The 14,806-nt window shown below is 45.6% G+C and overlaps 1 protein-coding gene across 2 annotated transcripts in view; it reads left to right on the forward strand.

Annotated features, from left to right (window-relative positions):
• The window catches only part of PMCH (pro-melanin concentrating hormone), a 105,107-nt gene that overhangs the window by 61,363 nt on the left and 28,938 nt on the right, over positions 1-14,806 (forward strand). Inside the window, exon 2 of one of the 2 annotated variants that reach the window (XM_086919219.1) lies at positions 14,454-14,667. The exons of the other annotated variant lie outside the window; for it this stretch is intronic. The gene's annotated coding sequence lies outside the window, so the exon portion shown is untranslated. The remainder of the gene's footprint in view (positions 1-14,453; positions 14,668-14,806) is intronic. 2 annotated transcript variants of the gene reach the window in all.

Below are 14,806 nucleotides of genomic sequence, written 5' to 3' on the forward strand. Positions count from 1 at the left end.
ACTTTAATGCCTGAATTGCGTGTGAATTGGGATAAGTTATCTGCGTGCAAGCAGAAAAAAGATGAGAATGTGTCTGACTTTTTCACGAGATTTGAAGAGACTTTCGTCGATCATAGTGGTCAGGATATGGCTACCGAGGGTGGCAAAAGATTGTTTGTAGATAAGTTCGTACATAATCTACTTCCTGAACTGTGTAATAAATTGAAAGATTCAGAGAGTGCTTGGGCTGTTTCCACGTCAGGGGAGATTTTAGCCACAGCCCAGTACTATGAAAATAGGCGCAAAGACGAGCTAGATAAGGCAGACAAAAAGTCTAAAGATTTGAAGACTAAAGTCCTTCTCCAGCAAGCCTATCCGCCTCGCACTACTAATCAGCCCGATTATCAGCAACCTCAGCAGTATTCGAGAAACTCACAAAGAAATGAGTCTTCTCAACAGCGTTTACCGTATGGTCCGAATCAGTGTGCGTATTGCAAGGGAGAGGGTCATTTCAAGAATAGTTGTCCAGCTTTATCGCGATGTTTAAATGGTGTTTCTGGCGCAAGAGGTAGAGGTGTTCATCAGGCTCCTAGGGGTAGGGGCCGTGGAAATTTCCCCCCGAATACTACTTCTTTCCCGCCTCAGAATTCTATGAACAGCTTTGACCAACAGAATAATGCGTCTTCTAGGACAACTCAGTACTATGCTGATGACTATTACGCATAAAACGAGAATGAGGGTAATAATTGCTAGGATAGCCATGGACAAAGAGAGGGAGTTGTTTCAGTTCCAGTAGATCAGAATGGACCTTATGTCGAGGTGATCACATCAGGAGTGTCAGAACCATTTCTGCTGGATACTGGTGCTACGAAAAGTTCGATTATGCACTCAAAACTTCCTGGCGCACCTTTGTCTGGCGAAATGAATGTTTCCGTAGGTTTTTCTGGCGCCCCGGTTAGAAACCCAATTTCTAGTCCTGTGCCCCTTTCTGTCAGGCCATGTGAATTAGAAGCACCCCTCATTCTTACAACAGGTTGTGGCGAAAACTTGTTAGGTTTGGATTTGTTAAAGAGATTATATGCAACTTTGTACTGTTCTCCTTCGGGAGTACAACTTACCCTAGGTAAGAAAGTGATTTCTCCAATGTATTTGGCAAAGGAGAATATTCCAACTGAATTGTCATCTCTTCCAGATATACTTTGGGCTACTGGTTCTAATGATGTGGGTCTTTTGGAGATAGCACCGTATGTCATAACATTGAGAGCTAACGTTAGGTTGCCACGTATTCCCCAATACAAGATATCTAGCGAATGTGAAAAGGCTTTGTTAGCGATCATTTACGATCTGATTGAGAAAGATGTCATTGAAGAGACAACAGGCAACATTTGTAACAGTCCTATTTTGCCTGTCCTAAAGCGTACTGATCCCTCGCAGCCACCTGTGTACAGATTTGTAATTGATCTCAGAGAAGTGAACAAAATTGTTGTGCCACAATTTCCAGTTGTTCCCGACATTACTGCCCTATGGACAATGGTTCCAGCTTCAGCCACTTGGTTTTCGGTGATTGATTTGAAGAACGCTTTCTTCAGCATCCCGATTGCTGAGGAGAGCAGAGATATTTTTGGCTTCAATTTAGGAGGACGAAGCTTGCGCTTCAAACGCGCTCCTCAGGGCTACTGTGAAAGTCCATCTATATTCAGTCAAGCTCTGAAATCACAACTTGACACGATTGTTCTACATGATGGTGCGACTCTGATTCAGTATGTAGACGATCTGCTGATCGCTGCAGATACTGATGAGATTTGCAAGGAAGCCACATTGTCGTTGTTGCGTCATTTATGTGACATGAAGCACAAAGCCTCTCTTTCGAAATTACAATTTTGTCGACAAGAAGTGACCTACTTAGGTCACATCTTATCGAAGGAGGGAAGGAGACTGACCCCCGAGAGAATACAGGCAATTACGAAATTAGGTGTCCCGAGGACACAGAGAGAAGTGCGTGCTTTCTTGGGCATTACATCATATTGCAGACAATGGATACCAAATTTCTCATTGTTAGTGTCAGAAGAGTTTTCACGAGTTGCGTGATGCGTTGTGTTCGGCTCCTGTGTTGGGCAACCCCGACTACAGTAAACCTTTCACATTATACGTCCATGAGAGGGAAGGTTGTGCATTATGAGTCTTGACACAATCCTTTGGGGACAAACAGTGTCCATGCGCGTATTTCTCAGCGACTCTAGATCCTGTAGCTAAGGCATTACCAAGTTGCTTGAGGGCCACTGCTGCAGCAGCTGTCTGTATTCGACAGTCTGCTGGATTAGTAATGAATAACACTCTGATCGTTGAGGTCCCACATGCAGTAGACATTTTACTAAACAGAACGAAGACACAGCACTTAACTAGTGCTCGACTGTCAAGTTATGAACTGACACTGTTAGCAAGTCACATTCACATAAAGAGGTGCGATACACTCAACCCCGCCACGTTATTGCCCACTCCAGCAGAGACAGATGTGGTCGAAAAACATGATTGCTGTTTTAGGACAGAAGAAGAGACAAAAGGGAGAGTAGACTTATTGGACACTCCCCTTCCTGAATGTAATGATGCTTTATGGGTTGATGGTTCATGTTTCAAGTTGCCAAATGGTGATACGACTGCAGCATATGTGGTGACAACATTGTACACGATTGTAGAGACTGCGCGCATTCCCCATAATTCTGCGCAAGCAGCAGAGTTGATTGCACTTACAAGAGCGTGTGTGTTGGCAAAAGGAAAGCGAGTGAATGTGTATACTGATAGCCAATACGCCTTTGGCGTGGCTCACAGTTTCGGACGATTGTGGCGTGAACATGGGTTCCTGACATCGCATGGTGCAAAGATCCAGCACGGTCAGTTAGTTAACGAGCTTCTCGAGTCACTGACCTTGCCACTACAAGTTGCAATTGTGAAATGCAGTGCACACAGAAAGATTCAAGATGATGTTGGTCGTGGGAATGCATTCGCAGATGAAGTTGCGAAAGAGACTGCAAGGAACGCAATGAGTCGAATGTATGTTGTAGGTCCTGCAAGATGGATTGCTGATGTGGGTATGTGTGAGGACACTATTGAAAGTGTGAAGTCCATACAGTCCGAGGCGACTGAGAAATAGGTGAATGAATGGAGAGAAAGCAAGGGTAGATTGGATGCGAATGGTTATTGGGTCGAATTGTCAGAGCATCAAAGATGGCTGTTACCCGATGCATATGTACTTGCAGTGGTGACGATGACTCATGGGATGGCTCACATCAGTATGAAAGGAATCTGTAAGTTGTTGGCCCCAGTATGGCAGAATAGTGGAATCCCGAAATGCGCAGAGAATGTGGTCAAGAACTGTATGGTGTGTTTGAAATACAATCCCGGTAGGGGAACTCCAACTCCAGCTGGTCATTTTGCGCCTCCAATGTACCCGTTCGAGGTTTTGCAGCTCGATTTCATCCACATGGAGAGGTGCAACAATCTGAAATACGTGCTTGTTGTTGTTTGCGCCTTCTCCAGGTGGGTGGAAGCGTATCCCCTTAAGGACAACACTGCCTTGTCAACTGCCAAAGCCCTGGTCAAAGAATTCTTCCCTAGGTATGGTATGCCTAGAATTGTTTGGAGTGATAATGGAAGTGAATTCGTGGGACGAGTGATGAAGAGAGTGTGTGAGTGTCTAGGCATACACCAGAAGTTCAACGCCGCAAATCACCCCCAATCAGCTGGTTTAGTAGAATGCTACAACGGCACCCTAAAACTCAAACTAGCCAAGATCCAAGCCAGCACAGGTCTTAAATGGCCTGACGCCTGCCTTTAGCACTCCTATCTACCAGAATGACTGCCCATTCCAGACTAGGACTTAGCCCTCACGAGATAGTGTTCGGCCGCCCAGCTAATATATGGGGAGTGCCAAGGCCTAAGAAACTCAGTGAGATAGAGCACCCTGTACTGCTTGACTATTTGCACGAATTGACAACTAAATTGCGTGTTTTACACCAACAGGTCCACAGCTCCTCTCCACCGGCGTCTGACGATAAAGGCCACGCCATCGAACCTGGTTCCTGGGTCCTAGTACGGAACTTCAGGCGAACCAAGAACGAGGAGCCTCGCTGGACCGGACCCTTCCAAGTCCTGCTAACTACCCGCTCTGCAGTACGTGTCCACGGAAAAAAACATTGGGTGCACGGCGCCCACTGTAAACGGGTCCCGCTGCCCCTTCCATATGACCGGTGGGTCCAGGAGGGAATTGCTGACTCAGAGACTGAGCCCGTACCACGCTTTGCACCCTTCAGCGATGCACGACTGAAAGGAACTGGTACAGAAAAGGAGAGTGATCACATTCTGCAAGGATCTGTGCCACCGTCAATGCAATTGGACACTACTGAGCCTGAACTACTGTTTGCAGATCACACAGCGCCTGGCCGAAACCGCTATAACTTGAGGCCAAGACCTATGACTATGGACAAATAAAAAAAAATTTTCCTTTTGATTATACAGCTCTCTCGCCCCGGGAACTTGCTCATTTTTGATTTTCGAACCGCCATCCGGTTCTGCTGCTAGGGTTGCGGTTGACAGTCTGGGGAGTGCAGCTGGAGACGTTTAGGTCAACGGTTCTGGTTGGTCCAAGGGAATTACCCTGGGCTGAACAGAAAGCACTCCTTGGCAGAATCAATCTCCCACCGTGGGCAGCAACTAGAGGATGGAGTTTCCGAGGGTAGAGAGACCTGCTAGATCTACGAACTTTGAAAAGAGACTATGCGCTAAAATGGCAAGAAAACAATTCTTAGTCATATGCATTTTAATGTTGTGTAGCATAATAATGTTTTTAGTGGCTATGCTCTGTTCATCTTTCGAGTTACCTTTGTATACAACACTCAGCCCACACCTCCTCCTACTGTTTCCCCGCATTCTTTTCACCCCCTACCTGAACACGAGTCTGCCAGAAGATTAGAATTTGTAAATAATTCATTCGTCCAACTCCTACACCAGCACCAATCTGTAATGAACACTACGAACTGTTGGATATGTGGACTCATGCCACACACCACAGATAAGGGTATCCCGTATTTTGTCCTGCCATTTAGTTATTTTGGTTCTCTGTGGGCTTTCCAGACCATGTTCCTGTTTTCCCTTGAACCATATGTTCCAGGGAAAAATTCAAACAACAAGGCACTAGTGGCAGGAATCAGAAATATGAGCAAAGATATCGACACAGTTAGAACGACTCCCAAAGATGAATTGACGCCTTACAGCAGATGGAATATAACTCAATCTGGAATTTCCTTGGCTGAGAGTCTGAAAGCAAAGAAATCCTCCCAGTCTGGATAGTACCCCACCGAGGTCACCTATGTCTGCAGGGAAATGGCAACAACCCTAGAGCCCAGTTAGGGAAAAGTGTCTGTACTGAGACTTATGTTTTCTCCTCTCAGAGATACCCTTCATTCTTAGCGGCTAAGGCTACCTACTTCGTCTGCCATGACAAAGCATATACATGGTTGACCCCTGACTTCTCGGGCACGTGTTTTATCGCGTTTCTGCTGCCACCCACCTACACGGCCGAGGCAGATTACCATCGGACAAGGACAGTTAGGGGTGTCGTGAGTCAAGACGACACTGCGGGTCAAGAGTTTGGAGACTTCGCAAAGGGTTTTCTGCCGTTTTGGGGGGCTATGGTGAACAGCAGGAACATCCGCCAATTGACGAGGGTAGTTGAATCCGCCGTGATTGAAACGGCTAGTGCCCTTAGCAACTTGACTGCAGAGCTCCAGTCAGACCGACTTATGACTCTTCAAAATAGGGTTGCCCTAGATGTCATACTTGCAGACCGTGGAGGGGTATGTAGAGTGATCCAATCCAGTTGCTGCATTTTCATCCTTGGTAATGCTCCAACAGTGTACCAGGCCATCTCCAAACTGCACAAAATCTCTGATTCCATTCATGTGGATAAAGGGGATTGGTCATTGCTAGGATGGTTCTGGGAACGGATACCTGCCTGGGGATGGAAAACACTGATATTCGTTGGGATGATCTTAGCCATTCTGTTCCTGTTCTGCCTGTTTGTGCAGTGCGCTCCTGCAAGATGTGGCCTCTGTGCTACATAATGTATTAGGAAGCCTGTGTCAAGGGACGAATTGAGTAACAGGATGATGCTACAGCAGCATCTCCATGACTTCATGAATACAGATTTGGACTCAGATTAGCATGAGTTATTGCCTTATATGAGGGCAAAAGGAGGGTCTGTGGTTCTGAAATTCTGGACCTTGCTGTAACACGGTACCGAGGCCCGACACTCGTGTCACAAAATATCATCGTACCATGACGAATTTGGTGTCTACAGACCGGTAATGATTAGGACATTATCCCTATGCATTTGCGTCGTGATTGAGTGATGCTACCACCTTTAAATCATGGTTTTCGTCCCGAAATCTCAGATTCCATTTTGTGAACGGCATCCATCTTGTGGCTTGCCCTCATATAGTCAATTGATTAAGGCCGAGTTTGGAAAGGACACGTCCACCTTAGCTGACTTCCCCATGACCTGGCCGAGCTGACTCCACTGCCTCCAGCTGAACCTGTTCAGGCAGTCCCTCGCCCAGTGGCCGAATAAGATAGCATCAAGGCACAACATGCCATAAACCATTCACTACATACAAACCATGTTATCCACACACGTACACCTGTCCATGTTTCTTGTTTATGGCCAGTTTTACGACGAGGAGGTGCCAGATTTTATTGGGGTTTCATCGATATCTGATGGGAGTTCTGGGCCTGGCTGGGTAATCCATCACGAACTGGACATCTAAAATGTGGGTTGGTCGTCAAGACTTTGTTTTTTGCTTTATTGTGGAAATATGTAAATGACCTTATTGTAAACTCAAGAATTCTTGCCTGCAGCTGTTATTTCTGTATATAAGGAGAAGGCTGGTTCTGTAAAAAAGAACAGTCTCCTGAGAACTTACATCCCGTGCTGTTGTACTTCTAGGACACTTGTTACTTGGTTGCAGCCAATAAAACTCGATCTCTGACTTCACCTTGAAGACTCTTTGTTTCTGTGGTCCGGAACAGAGAGAACTCAGAGGTCTTCGGGTGTTATCCCCTGGCACCACCGGCTTCCTAAAAACCCAGCACCTCAAATTGTGTGAGTGCATGGTGAATGGTGTGAGTGCATGGTGAATGGTGTGAGTGCATGGTGATCAGTGTGAGTACATTGTGATCGCTGTGTGAGTGCAGGGTGAGCGTGAAAGTGAAGGGCGAGGATGAGGAGTGAGTTATCTGAATGCATTGTGCATTCCCAGACACTCAAAGTAACTCAGCATATTATTGACGGCGGCGTAGGGTTTTAGATACAAGTTAAAGTATTGCTATTATGGCGTTAATCAGTGATCGAGGGTGAAGGAAAAAATAATGTGCTGATCCTGCAACAAACTTCCAGACTTATGATTAAGGTTGCCAGGTCATTATTTTGATATCCAGACAGTACAAAAATAAACAGTCACCTAAAGCCATATTTTCAGCACGTATCAATGCATACTTCGAACAGCAAATATAATTAGAAAGCACTTGTAATTGTGTTCTAGGGATGCCTGAATGATCCATGACTGATAATTAAAGAGAACAAAGACAGAAATGTCACATTACTAATGAATACATACTTTTTCATTTATAACCCTAGTTAGTGTCAAGACGAGGTCTTTGCAGGCTCTTTAAACAACAAATGGCTGGCATTTTTCTTTTGACAACCTTAATCTATATGCCTTTTCTTGAAATGGATTCTCACACTACCGCAAAGGAATAGGCAGAGTGGGGGCCCAGAGGGTTCTGGAACTAGAAAAAAAATCTAAGCCTCTGTAACCAGTTTACAAATGTATGTAAATAAGCAAATGGTCTTTAAAGACCTGTGAAAAAACTCAGGCGTGCCGGAGATAAGACTCCAGACACTGCCCAACCGAGCCCACAACACAATCTGCCCTTCTTTATTACATACATGCCAATACACCCGATTCAGGCGGGAGTCTACCGATTTTCCAAACCAAAAAGGGCTTTACTTTAGCTGTCTCCCGCCTGAAATTGCATTTTCTACAATAGAAGTCAATGGGGAATTTTCATTCTCCCGATTTTTTATTTTAAATCTCCCACGTCCCTGTCCTAAAATGTTGGCATGTATGCTATTAGCAAATGAAATGCAGCAAGTCTACAAGCACGACATGTACTTTCAGAATCTTAGCCACTAGGTTGGAGATGGAGCGACCTCTGCTGTTTGTCCAGTGGATGTGCTGGGTAGCTGCTAGGGGGAGTAAATCTGGAATGGAATTCCCTGGTAGGTTGGTGGAAATGCACTAGCTTGTTGAGGTAGCCCAGTCCTTTGCTGCGTAGTCCCTTGTAAGAGTGGGTGAGCTGAGCTGCTTGAACTAGCATCTATTCACGACTGGTAGCCAATGGAGTTTCCTAATGTGAGAGGTGATGTGCTTCTGCATCGGAGCTCGAGAATGAGTCTGGCTGATGCATTCTGGATGGTCTGGCGTTTCCTCATGAGTTGGGTGGCGATTCCTACATAGATGGAGATACCGAAGTCGAGTCTGCCGGTGATGAAAGCTTGTGTGACAGTTCGCCTAGTGTTGGGTGGAAGCAATCTAAAGACTTTCCTGAGCATTCGGAGGGTGAGAAAACAATCAGAGGAAATACTGCTGACCTGCTTCATGGATAGCTGGCTGTCGAGGATGCTGCTTAGGTTGCAGGAGTGTTTGGTGGATTTGTGGGTAGGGCCCAGCTCGGGTGGTCACCATTCGTTGTTCCATAGGGTGCCCTGCCTTTCTCAAAGATGAGTACTTCTTCTTTGTCTGTGTTGAGTTTGAGATAGTTGTTGTTCATCCAGATGGCCACATCCTTCTTGTAACTTTGGAACCTGTCTTTGATGGCCGTTGGGTCATTTGTCTGTGAGAGGATGAGTTTGGTGTCTTTTTTGAGAGACAGTGTTTCCATGCGGCTGTCAGACTGAGGCTCCCACTATTGGAGATTTTGTATCCGATGACTAGGTTTTTATTGAGCATCTAACCCTGCATGCAGCCACCGTCTGAGATGATAATGTAGGGTCTCTAACTATATCCGTTAACTGTTTAATTGGCACACAAATGATGGACGGAATGCAGAACAAATCAAACATTCACCCCCAGTCAAGAGATCTGGGTTAAATCCATTGCTCTTTTGCTCACAATCTCACCCCAGTTTAGACCCAACCATATGCAAATTAGTATTGACCCTGCTCCTCATGGGAACAGTCCAGCCCGAACTGCTAAGCAAGGTCCTCCCTGGACCAGAAGCAAGTATCCTGGGACTGGTTGCAGTCTAACAATCCTCATCAGCCAGGCTAGCCTGAATCCAGTGGCACACTGAGCCCGGGACCCACAGCTGAGAATACCCGGCACATTTAGGGTGAGAAAGCATAAGACGCACAAATGATGGATGGAAAGTGGAATAAATCAAACATTCAACTCCAGTCAAGAGATCTGGGTTAAATCCATTGTTCTTTTGCTCACCATACCACCCCAGTTTAGACACAGTCATATGCAAATCAGGCTTGACCCTGCTCCTCATGGGAACAGACCAGCCTGCACTGCCAAGGCAGGTCCTCCCTGGACCATACACAAGCATCATGGACCAGCTTCAGGGTAACACCACTCAACAGCCAGGCTAGCTTGAGCCCAGTGGAACAGTGAGTCCGGGACCCACGTCAGGCAAACTTAGTATGAGAAAGCAAAAGATGCACAAATAATGGATGGAATGCAAAACAAATCAAACATTCACCCCAGTCAAGAGATCTGGTTAATTCCATTGTTCTTGTGCTCATCATGCCACCCCAGTTTAGACCTAGCCATGGGCAAATCAGTCTTGACCCTACTCCTCATAGGAACAGTCCAGCACAAACTGCCACGCCAGGTCCTTCCTAGACCAGAAACAAGTAGCCTTGGACCGGTTTTGGGATAACACCCCTCATCAGCCAGGCTAGCTTGAATCAAGTGGCTCAGATAGCCCAGGACCCACGACTGGGCATACCCGGCGCAGGAAATCACTCCTCTTTGCTGGACTGACCATTCACTAATTACTTTCAATCTGCACTCGGCTAAAAGTTGTTCCCTCGCCAAGCCCGTAGGAAATACAATAGAAGGTAGAGCTTGGAATAAGCTCCCTGAAATTAAAAACAAACCCTTCATTAGGATCCCATATTTTTCATCAACAGATTTGACGGAGGTGAACTATAATAGATTTGAAATGGAAAGTATAAAAAGTCTAGACGAAACTATACCCCTGACTACCCAGAAGAAACCAAAAAATCTCTCAGCTCCTTGGTACGATCTTACGCTGAAAAATGTGAAACTCAGATGTAGGCCATTGGAAAGGAAATAGAGACGCCAGTACCTCGAGATGGATACGCTCATTTTAAGAAGTACACTGAACGAATATAAAAACAAACTAAGTAAGGTCAGAGCAAATTACATCTATGAGCAGTTCACCGCTGTCCCTAATAAAGCGGAGAAAACTTTCGAAATTCTTAAAGAATTTACCGATCCATCCTGCTTCAAGCAAGTGATCACTCCGTCACAGACATTGTTTGACAACCTGTCTGAATATTTTGACAGCAAAATCACAACTATTTTGGAAGGGATTAATAACATACCAACAGTTACACACTCGAGTGCACAATCCCACAGTTCGAAACTACTTCCTGTCCCTCCCTCCTTAGATCTTTTTCCTGCCGAATTACCTCTGGTGACACTCACCAGACTGGACCCTATCTCCAGCAAAGACTTCAAAACCTTGTTTAGAGCTATTAAATCAGGATCCCCGCTGGACCCCATGCCCTCAAAGCAGTGACTAGTTTGGGAAGAAGAGCTGGAAGGTTCCATTAGACAACTCTGCAATGACTCTCTGGAAACCCAGAGGGTACCCGACTGCTGGAAGAATGGAAGAAAGTAATAGCAAAACCATTGCTAAAAAAAGCTCTTTCTGATCCCGCAGACTGAACTAATTTCAGACCTATTTCCCTTCTTCCTTTCCCTATAAAAACCTTGGGAAGGAGCATAAGTTCACTGCTGTCCCAACATCTAGAAGACTCTGCATGGCTTGAGGAGGAGCAATTCGGATTCCGTCCTGGTCATGGTACAGTAACCCCCATGATCTGCGCAGCTAAGGAGGACCACTGAACAATCAGCTGTCCTTGTCCTCCTAGATCTATTGGCTGCGTTCGATACCGTTAACCATCATATCTTCACATCCAGGTTCTTATCAGTGGGTTTGGAGGGACCAATGTTAAACTGCCTAAAGTCATACTTGCACAACCGCTATCAAGCCATATCTCTCCCCCCGTTTCGTTCCAAATTCAGAAAAACAACTCCTGGTGTCCCCCAGGGCTCTTCCCTAAGTCCTATCTTGTTTAATGTTTACAGTAAACCTTTGATTACACTCATAAAAATGTATAACATCGAACTAATGACCTACGCGGAAGACACCCAATTAATTTTGTCATTGAATAATAATCAGGAGGATACTATCAGAAACTTTCAAGCATGCGCTGTTGACATCCTGGATTGGATGAACTCCAATTCACTGAAGATGAATAGAAATACAACAAAATGTCTTTGCGGCCCTTGCACCAAAATCCCGATGTCCCTACCATCGAACTTCTGGCCGCTGCCCAGGCCTGGCTATGGAATAGATTTCCAGCCTCCTTACGCTCTCTAACTGATCTACAAAAATTTAGGAAGTCACTGAAGACCCGGCTATTTCCCCACCAACTGCCACTGTTTAGCTTTCCATCTGCTACATCTTACAAAATAGGTTAGCGCAAGGATACATTTATTGGTCAAAGTGCACTCTATAAATAACACCTACAATACAATACAATTTAGGGCAAGAAACCATAAGAAACACAAATGATGGATGGAAAGCTGAACAAATCAAACATTCAACCCCAGTCAAAAGACCTGGGTTAAATCCATTGTTCTTTTGCTCACAATGCCACCCCAGTTTAGACCTAGCCACATGCAAATCAGTCTTATCCCCAATTCTCATGGGAACAGTCCAGCCCGAACTGCCAAACCAGGTCCTCCCTAGACCAGAAACAAGTAGCCTGGGACCGGTTTTGGGATAACACCCCTCATCAGCCAGGCTAGCTTGAATCAACTGGCACTGTGAGCCCAGGACACCCAGCTGGGCATACCCTGTGCACTTAGGGCGAGAAAGCAAAAGACCCACAAATGATGGACGGAATGCAAAACAAATTAAACTTTCACCCCCAGTCTAGATATCTGGGTTAAATCTAATATTCTTGCCCAGACGTTGGTCCCATGCGATCCATGCGACTGTAGTCAAGTTAGCCTGGCTGATGAGGGGTGAAACCCCGAAACCAGTCGCAGGATGCTTGTTTCTGGTCCAGGTAGGACCTGGACTGGCAGTTTGGGCTGGACTGTTCCCACTGGTAGCAGTGTCAAGACTGATTTCCATATGGCTGGGCTTAAACTGGAAAGGCACCAGAAGCAAAAAAACTATGGATTTAGGCCCAGATATCTGCACTGGGGAAAATGTTTGACATTGTTCAACATTCTTTTCATCAATTGTTCTTTTTGCATGTCACCCCAGGTAGGACAGGTATGCTCAGACGTGGGTTCCCGTGCTCTCCATGCCATCGGACTTAAACTAGCCTGGCTGATGTGGGGTGAATCCCCGAAACTTGTCTCAGGAAACTTGTTTCCAGTCCAGGGAGGACCTGACCTAGCAGTTCGGGCTGGACTGTTCCCATTGGTAGCATTATCAAGATTGGTTTGCACATGGCTGGGTTTAAACTGGAATGGCATGGGAGTAAAGCAAATGATGGATTTCAGCACAGATCTCTGCACTGGGGTGAATGTTTGACATTGTTCAACATTGTCCATCAGTTGCTCTTTTTGCATCTGTTTAATTGGGGCATATTATCTGTAAGGCCTGTTACTGTGTTTATTGCTCCAACATTGCATGCTGAGTCACCGGGAAGGGAAGGTGAAAAAGAAGAGCCAGTGTTTTTTGCTTCACAAAATACTCCATTAAAGAACTGTACTGGCACCAAGATGACCTAAGGAAAGGGGTCCTTGGTTAAATTGGGAAATGCCTAACTTATATAAATAAGCTACTGCAATTGAAGCCGCAATGTACAATGCAGAACAAAGTTGGAGGACCTGGCAACGATTGTCCTGGCAGTGGAACAGAAGCAGGAGGCACCTGTAACACTGCATGAAAGGCGGGATAGCACAACAAATGGCTCGGCTGCAGAAACTGGGGTCTCTTAGGAGGAATGGAAAGGTTGCTTTGCTCAAATTGGTTGATAAGACTGATGTATTGAAGAACAGGAGGAAGGGCCCCAACACTTGATTTTTGGGAGTGCCATCAGAAATAGCGGAGTGCTCTCTGTGGCTATATATCTGAGCTCCTGAGTTGTTGGGCATGGCGCAGAGTGCTGACTGATGTTGCTGTGACAGCCTTTGGACCCTCCCCAAATCCAAAGAAGTCTGCAGATTATGATAGCGCACGGTGGTGGTGGTAATGTACTCACCGGAATAAAGGGACCAGGGTTTGCCTGCAGCTGTACGAAAGAGTACTATTATGTATTTTCCTTATCCGAGTCCTACCACACTAACCAGAGAAGGGTCCTGGTGAACATCGCGTGCGGCCTTGAAGGCAGAGGTCCTAATGCGCCACTAGTACCCAGAGTTATGCTGAGGATGGCGCACGGAGCGACCACGTTCCTTTTTCAGCACGTTGACTCACTGAATGTCTTGCTAGACACCTCAGACTCTGGAACTAGTTAATATGGAGCAATGGGTTTGGGCCTCCCTATTGGCATATGGGAGAAAGGGACAGAATGAGTTGGTTACTGGGCCAGTGGGGCCCTAGAGGATTCTTTTTCTAGGTTTGATATTGGGGGTATGCTGGTTAATTAACAGAATGTAGATATATGTTGCACTTTCTCCTTTCCCTAATATTATATTGTTCTTCTCCCTGACTCTTTGAAGCGCATTGTTTTCTCCGCTATTAATCTCCTGGGGAACAGCTTATTCAGAAATCAAACTTGAGGTTGTTTTCACTCTGCATGGCAGTTTACTCCTGTGGGTTCGACACAGATAAAGTTTGGAATGCTGTAATTCTTTGGTGTTCTTTTGCTGATGCTGCATAGTTGATTTTCATACCAATAAACACATTTAAAACTATAAATATATAAATAAATTGTATTTGTAGGTCCAATGCACAAGATCTAGTCACTGAAAACGACTGTACTGTATTCAGAGGTAGTTTCCTGTAGCCTGCGTTCAGCTGCCTGGAACAATGGCTGCCTGCTCCGTTTAAAGTTTCAATCAGTAACAGTTTCATGAAATTCTTTAGGGCCTCACTGCTCAAAGTACACATTATTAACCTGTCGCCGCTTGTCTTTGCAGCTGTGCTTATGGCTACCTTGACCAAATGGGACCTACACAAGTGGAGGCCTGTGTCAGCCCAAATGCAGGCCATGAGGACCAAGAATGACCTTCCAAACACACCTTCATTAAAAAAACACCTTCCGCGTTCATTCCCACTTGAAAAACACCTGCGTGGGTTCTTGCTTCTTACAGTCTCAGCAAGACGTTCTCCAGGAGCCGAGCAGCCCTCTGGGTAATGAACTGCATTACAAAAAGAATGCTGGAAGAGGCTGAGGCACAAAAGGCACTCTGCAGTTCTTCTTTCCTGATGCAAATCCCCCCCGCTGGGATTACATTAATTCCACAAACTCAGTCAACAGATAAAGATGTTT

Source organism: Lissotriton vulgaris, chromosome 1_1 (assembly GCF_964263255.1).
Source record: "Lissotriton vulgaris chromosome 1_1, aLisVul1.2, whole genome shotgun sequence".
Lineage (NCBI taxonomy): Eukaryota > Metazoa > Chordata > Amphibia > Caudata > Salamandridae > Lissotriton > Lissotriton vulgaris.